Below are 6,428 nucleotides of genomic sequence, written 5' to 3' on the forward strand. Positions count from 1 at the left end.
GAATGCAAACCGATCCCCGGTGAACTGCATTTTCGTGTTTTTGCCAAAAAAAATCTAAAGAGAAAAACCGGCCAGCAGGTGCCGCCGTAGATCTTACCTTTGTCGGGCGCATGCGCCGTGAGCGCTGGCTCGCGCTGCGTCGCAGCCGATGGCAGCAGCGGTGGCATTTCTGTGGGCAAAGCGGGCAAATATTTGAGTTCTCACGCAATATCGCGATTACTGAGCGAGGCTACACGGCGACTAGATATTAGTCGACCGTGCATTACTTTATAGCGCGTCGTCTAGCGCCGGACTCGTCGCCTGAATGGCGTGCGCACAACAAGCGGATACTAATGAAATTTCGGATTTTTACGCGTTATATACAATATGGGGAAAACGATCGCGTTTGTTATTTTCCAACGAAATCTTTTCCATGGGGAATCACGTTGCGCTATATTTGGTCCCATTGCTACTTTTGATAAGCCTTCGGTTAAAACATACGACACCTTATTCCTATATTTCTGTAAATACAATAGATACAGCAGGTCACAATCTACTGATACATGTGTCACGGTTAGAGAATCCATGGAGCCGGCTTAACACCACTAATATATTAGTTAATGCACGTAGAATGCCCATATTATGTGTACTTTTGATATATATATATATAGGGTATATAGTGGACTACGTACGGGGAGGGAGAGAGGAGGGAGAGAGAGAGAGAAGAAGACAGAAAGAAACGAGGAGGAGACTAGAGAGAGAGAGAAGAGAGAGAGAGGACGGGACGAGCCAGAGAGAGAGGATGGAGAGAGAGAGACGGGACGGGGGTAGGAGAGAGAGAGCGAGGCGCACGCGCGAGGAAGAGGAGATGAGTGTTTTTTTTGATTATTTTATGGATTTTAGGAGCAGAGCGAGAGAGCGAGCAGGATGAGACGGAGAGAGAAAGGAGAGATCGAGAGAGAGAGCGAGAGGGAGGGAGAGAGACGAGAGAGAGAGAGAGAGAGAAGAGAGAGAGAGGGAGATGATGAGAGAGAGAGAGTGAGAGGAGAGAGGAGACGAGAGCAGAGAGAAGAGAGAAAGAAAGAAAGAGAGAGGATGGAGAGAGAGAGAGAGATGTAGATGTAGATAGACCATGGGGCCCGTTGTCAGAAACAAAATTAGACTTAACAAACTTACATTAAGGTAATTTGCTTACTGACTGATTTTTTTTCACTATCGCAACTGTATGATGTTTTTATCAACGATCTAAGAGAACAAATGGATGTTAAAACTCAAATCATGGCAAATGTTTGTTTCTGTCGACAGGCCCCTCGTTGTTAAATGATTGCCTATGTATGCTCGATCATCTTCCACGGTCATCTACCTTGCTCTGTGAGCACCGACTGCGGCAGCATCTTCAGCAGCGTCTCGGCACGCAGCTCCGGCGTGTAGTAGTCATAGACGCGCACCGTTCCGTCTCGGCGCGTGCTCGCCACCGTCTGAAACGCCTGCCGAGCACCGACGTCGTAGCAACGCTCGGTCCGGTCCAGTTCGTCGACGTACAGATTCACTCTGTCGTCGCGCACCTCGTAGCGGCGGATGTTCGGCCCGGCGGTCGCCGTGCGCCGACTCACGAAGCCCGTCGGGAGCCTCAGCTCGACGACGGCCATGTTGGATCGCTCGCCGGCGATGTACGACGCGCAGACGCGGAACGTCGCTCGGCGGGCGTCGGCGTCGACGGTCGCCTCGCGCACGATGACGATGAAGCTAGGCTCGTGCTGCGCGAACGTCGGCTGCGCAACGTTGTAGCGCACCGACGCCTGCACGAGCGCGCAGCCGACACCGCTCGTCGTCAGCCGCACGCGATTTGGCAACGTGCCAATTCGCATCTGCTGCATGACGAGTCGGTTCTCCGTCGTCACGTGGAACGTGGCGTCGGCGTCATCGGCGACCGCGTGCACGGTCAGCGCCGGCGGTCGCTCGTAGAAGAACGACTTGGCGGCGAACGCCGCGAGCGCGCCGACGCCGACGACGGTGTCCTGCGTCGATCCGAACCCACCGCGCGACGTGCGCGCCTCTAGTAGCCAGCGCACGACGGGCGCCTCCGCGAGCACGGCGTCGCCCTGCACGCCGCGCAGCGACGCCAGCAGCGCGTAGCCTGTCGTCTCCGTGCTGATCGACCGTCCGCCGGCCGCCGCGTCCCAGTGGCGCGCGTCGGCGGCGTCGACGGCGCTGTCCCGCAGCTGCGCGAGCCGCTCGGCGAGCTTGACGTCGTCGCCAGCGAGCGCGTACATGTAAGCGCCCAACGCGACGCTGTAGGGGTCGCTACCGTCGTCGTTGCGAGCGACGCAGGCAAACGCTTCGCGGACGACGGGAGCGTCGGGTGGCGTACCGGCGGCGAGCAGCGCGCTGGCGACGTAGGCCGTTAGCGCGGCGCCGGTGGCGCCCCCGCCGAGCGCGTCGCGGCTGTGCAGCATGCCGGTCGGCGGGAAGCAGCCGTTCTCCTGCTGGTGCGTGCGCAAGAACGCCAGCGACGCGTTCAGCGTCTCCGCGTCGACGTACACGAACTCCGCCGCCTCGGCGAACGTCCTCACGACGAAGGCTGTCAGCCAGAGACTGCCCTCGCTGTCGCTTTCGCCAAAGGCGCTGTACGAGCCGTCGGCGCGCTTGTACGTCAGCTGGCGCTGGTAGCCAGTTGTCAGGAAGCCGAGCGCCTTCTCGCGGACGTCGTCGGTCAGCTGGCGCGTGTGCGTCAGGTACTGCATGACGGCGACGATCGGCGCAAGCTTGGCCATGTTCTGCTCGCCGCAGCCCGTCGGCAGCACGATCAGGTCGTCGAGATGCTCCATCGCCGCCGACATAATGTCGCCCTGCACGCTGAGCGCGGCTCGCGCCGACCCGGCAACGGCGTGCGTCGGCAGCGGCAGCTCGAGCGTGTCGGTGCTCGGTGCGTCGGCGTGCGGACACACGTACCTGCTGAGCGTGTGCTCTCTTGGGAAGCCCTCCGGCTCGACGAGCAACGACTTACGCACGGCGTCGTCGGCGTCGCCCGGCGGCGCGGCGACGAGCTCGTTGCCGCACAGGCCGCGGTCGTCGGTGGCGCGCGCGTGCACCGTGATGTTGAGTGCTCCGAGCAGCTGCGCCGACAGCACGATCGACTCGCGCACGGGCGCGCGCGGACACACGCACGTGAGCAGCGCGTGCGGCGACCGCAGCACGCCGCCGGCAGATGTCTCCACGAGCAGCTCGACGGTCATGCACGAGGAGTAGTAGTTGAAGACGACGGCGTCGACGACGACTGTCTCGTTGCGAATGGCCGAGTAAGGCGTTGACAGCGACACGAAGAGCGGCTTGCCGACGCGCAGTGTCGTCGGCGGCGACACGCCGAGCCCGTCGCGCGGCGACACGCACACTGCGCCGCCCGTCCACTCGGTGATGCTGTGCGGCGCCGTCTCGTGGAACAGTAGCAGGCCGTCGTCGCCGACGCGCTTCAGCATCCACAGCCACGTCTCCGGGAAGAAGTGTCGCACGTCGTCGGCGTCGGTCGTAGCGTCGACGTTGCCGCCGGCCGTCAGCGGCACGGCGATCGGCCGCAGCGACTCTAGGTACTTGTCGCACGGTCGCGTCTCGATGGCAAGGTCGCTGAGCACTAGTAGACCGGCGTGGCCAAACGCGCGCGCGCCGTCCGAAAACGTCGAGTCGGCGCGATAGCCGTACGCGTAGCGCTTCGGCCGACGACCGCTGCGCTCGCGTTGCCAGCTACGGTTGAAGAGCTTCTTGCAGTAGTTGCTCTGCTGCAGGTAGCCGTCGTAGTCGGACACGTCAAAGCTCGCACGCGCCCGCGCGACGTCGGCGCGCGTCAGTCGCTTGTCGTCGGCCAGGCTGAACACGCTGGCGTCGACGACGCCGACGCCGCATAGCGAGTCGGCGCTCGCCGCCAGGCGGAGCTGTACGTCGGCGCCCGGCCGCGCGGTGGCGTTGGCGAATCGCAGGTCAACCTGGTTGTCGAAGCAGTCGGGAACATTAAGCCGCACGCTGTCGGCGACCACCTCACCGTCGGCCCGCACGTAATAGACAAGCAGTCGGCTGACGGGCGACATGTGCGGCGCCACCTGCACGTCGAACTGGAAGCGGGCGACGTATTCGGGCAGCTCGACCGACGGAATGCGCATGAAGGCGGGCGTCTGTTCGTCATCGTCATCGTCGTCGTCGTCGTCGTCGTCGGCGGCGGCAGCGGCTTGTCTGGTCGCATTGCGAGGAATCTCGAGTCGGTCGTGGTCGACGTCGTCAAAGCGCTGCTCCAGCTGTCCGGCCTCGATGACGTCGCCGTGAGCGACGACCTGGTAGAACACTGTCACGCTGCTGTTTGCCGACGTCGTGTAGCTGACGTCGAACGTGTGCGCACGGAAGCATTCTACGGGCGACGTTGGCTCGGCGACCTGCAAGAAGCTGCCGCTCGGAGAGAACCACGGCTTCAGTGTGATGCTCTTGCGCACGTCCGACTGTTGCAGGAAGCTGAAGCCACCATCGTCATCATAGTCGTCGTCGGCTGTCGTCGCCGCCGCGGCCAGCTGCTCGTATTTCGGCGCGCGCGCCTGTACGACGAGGCTGCGCACGTTGGCGTTGACGGGCGGAAGCTTGAACGTCGCACGTCCGTCGGCGTCCGTCACGAAATTGTGCCGGTAGATGACGCGCTCGGCGTCCCAGCTGTCGATGTAGATCTCGACCAGCTCGTCGGCGACGGGTCGGCCGGCGGGCGTCGCCACGTCGACGCGGCCGACGTACGCCATGCCGGGCTTGAAGAGCTGCGGCGACGCATCGAGGCTGAGCACGACCGGCTGCCGACCGACGGGCACGCGCCGCGAGCGCGACAGCGTCGCGTAGTTGCCGCTCGCTTCCGTGAACGTCGCCTTCACGTCGATGGCGCGCGAGCCGTACGCGTAGCGGAACTGCGCCGACAGCTCGCCGACGTCGATCTCGTAGCGGAAGCAGCCCGTCGTCGTGTGGCTGCGCGCAAGCGTCGACGACACGGTGTGAAGGCCGACGGCGTCGCAGTGCACCGTAAACTCACCGGTCGCCGGCTGGCCGTGCACGTAGCGCGCGCAGATGTCGACGTGCGCCGACGACGACAACGTCGTCGGCTGTCCGTCGCCAAGCAGCAGGAACTCCGGCGCCTCAATCGTCAGCCGGAAGTCCGGTAGCGCGTACTCGGCGATGGTGACGCTGCGTCGCACCGGCCAGCGGTGGCCGACGACGTCGGCGTTCACCGTCCACTCGCCGAGCGTCGGCTCTTCGGAGAGCGGCAGGCTCACGTCGATGAGCAGACCGTCGCCGCCGACGTCGCCGCTGACGTCGCTGAAGTTCGACCACTGCGCGACGCGGTTGTCGGCGGCGTCCTGCACCCAGACGCGCGACACGCTGCCGACAATGGGTTTCATGTCGGCGCCGACGCACATCACGCGAATTCCGACCGTCTCGCCGGGCTTATACACGGGCTTGTCCGTCTGCACGAAGACGACAGGCGCGCGACGCCGTATGCGCACGTTCGCCGACGCCTTGAAGCGATAGAAGAACTCGAGGAAGCGCGTGACGGCGTAGCCGCGCACCTGCAGCTTGCCGACGTACAGCAGCGGGTCGGCAACGTCCGGCACGCGCAGCGTCATGCAGCGGCTCTCGCCGCGCCGGTACACGTCGACGCTCTTGGCTAGGATGCGACCTTCACCGTCCTTCAGGTAGACGTGCACGCGCATGTTGGCGCCGCTGACGGCGTGTAGCGACAAGCAGACGCGCTCGTCCGTGCCAGCCGTCAGCACGCGCGGCGCCGTGAACACGTAACCTCTCGTCGGCGCGTCGTCCGTCGTCGTCGTCTCGGCGCCGTTGCCGACGGGAAGTGCGCCGACGAGCGTGCAGAAGACGACGGCGAAGACGATGGCGATGGCAGCCATCCGCCGCGCGCCGCCGGTCGCCATGTTGCTAGGCGGAGAATTCTCACTCTAACTCGCTAGTTCGCTGGCGGGCTGCAACCCCGATGTCGCACGGGTCAGCACAGGCGAACGTACATCGCGTGCGTGCGCGCGAAGTCTCTTGTCTGTGCGTGTGTGTATGTGTGTATATCTGTTCGCTCCTGTTCGCTCCCGTGCTTGCAGCGTGCAGACCCCGAGCGTCTGTGAAATCAAAACACATGCACGCGCCCGTGAGGCTGCTGCGCGCAGTACGCGCATGCGTCGCAGCACCCCACCCCGCCGCTGCCGCCGCCGCCGCAGCCCATCCTCCGCAGCGCTACAACATTATACCAGCCCTTCTTCTGCGAGAGCGTAAATACTTTATGGATATTTTAAGTGCTATTGATCGCTTAGTACGCGTGTAGGGCCACTGAACGGGTTAAAGACAGTATGTACGCCGACGAGGTACCCGTGAGAGAGACAGAGAGAGGAGAGAGAGGGGGATTGTGTGTGTGTGTGTGTGTGTGT

This window comes from Priapulus caudatus, unplaced genomic scaffold, assembly GCF_000485595.1.
Source record: "Priapulus caudatus unplaced genomic scaffold, Priapulus_caudatus-5.0.1 Scaffold151, whole genome shotgun sequence".
NCBI lineage: Eukaryota > Metazoa > Priapulida > Priapulimorpha > Priapulimorphida > Priapulidae > Priapulus > Priapulus caudatus.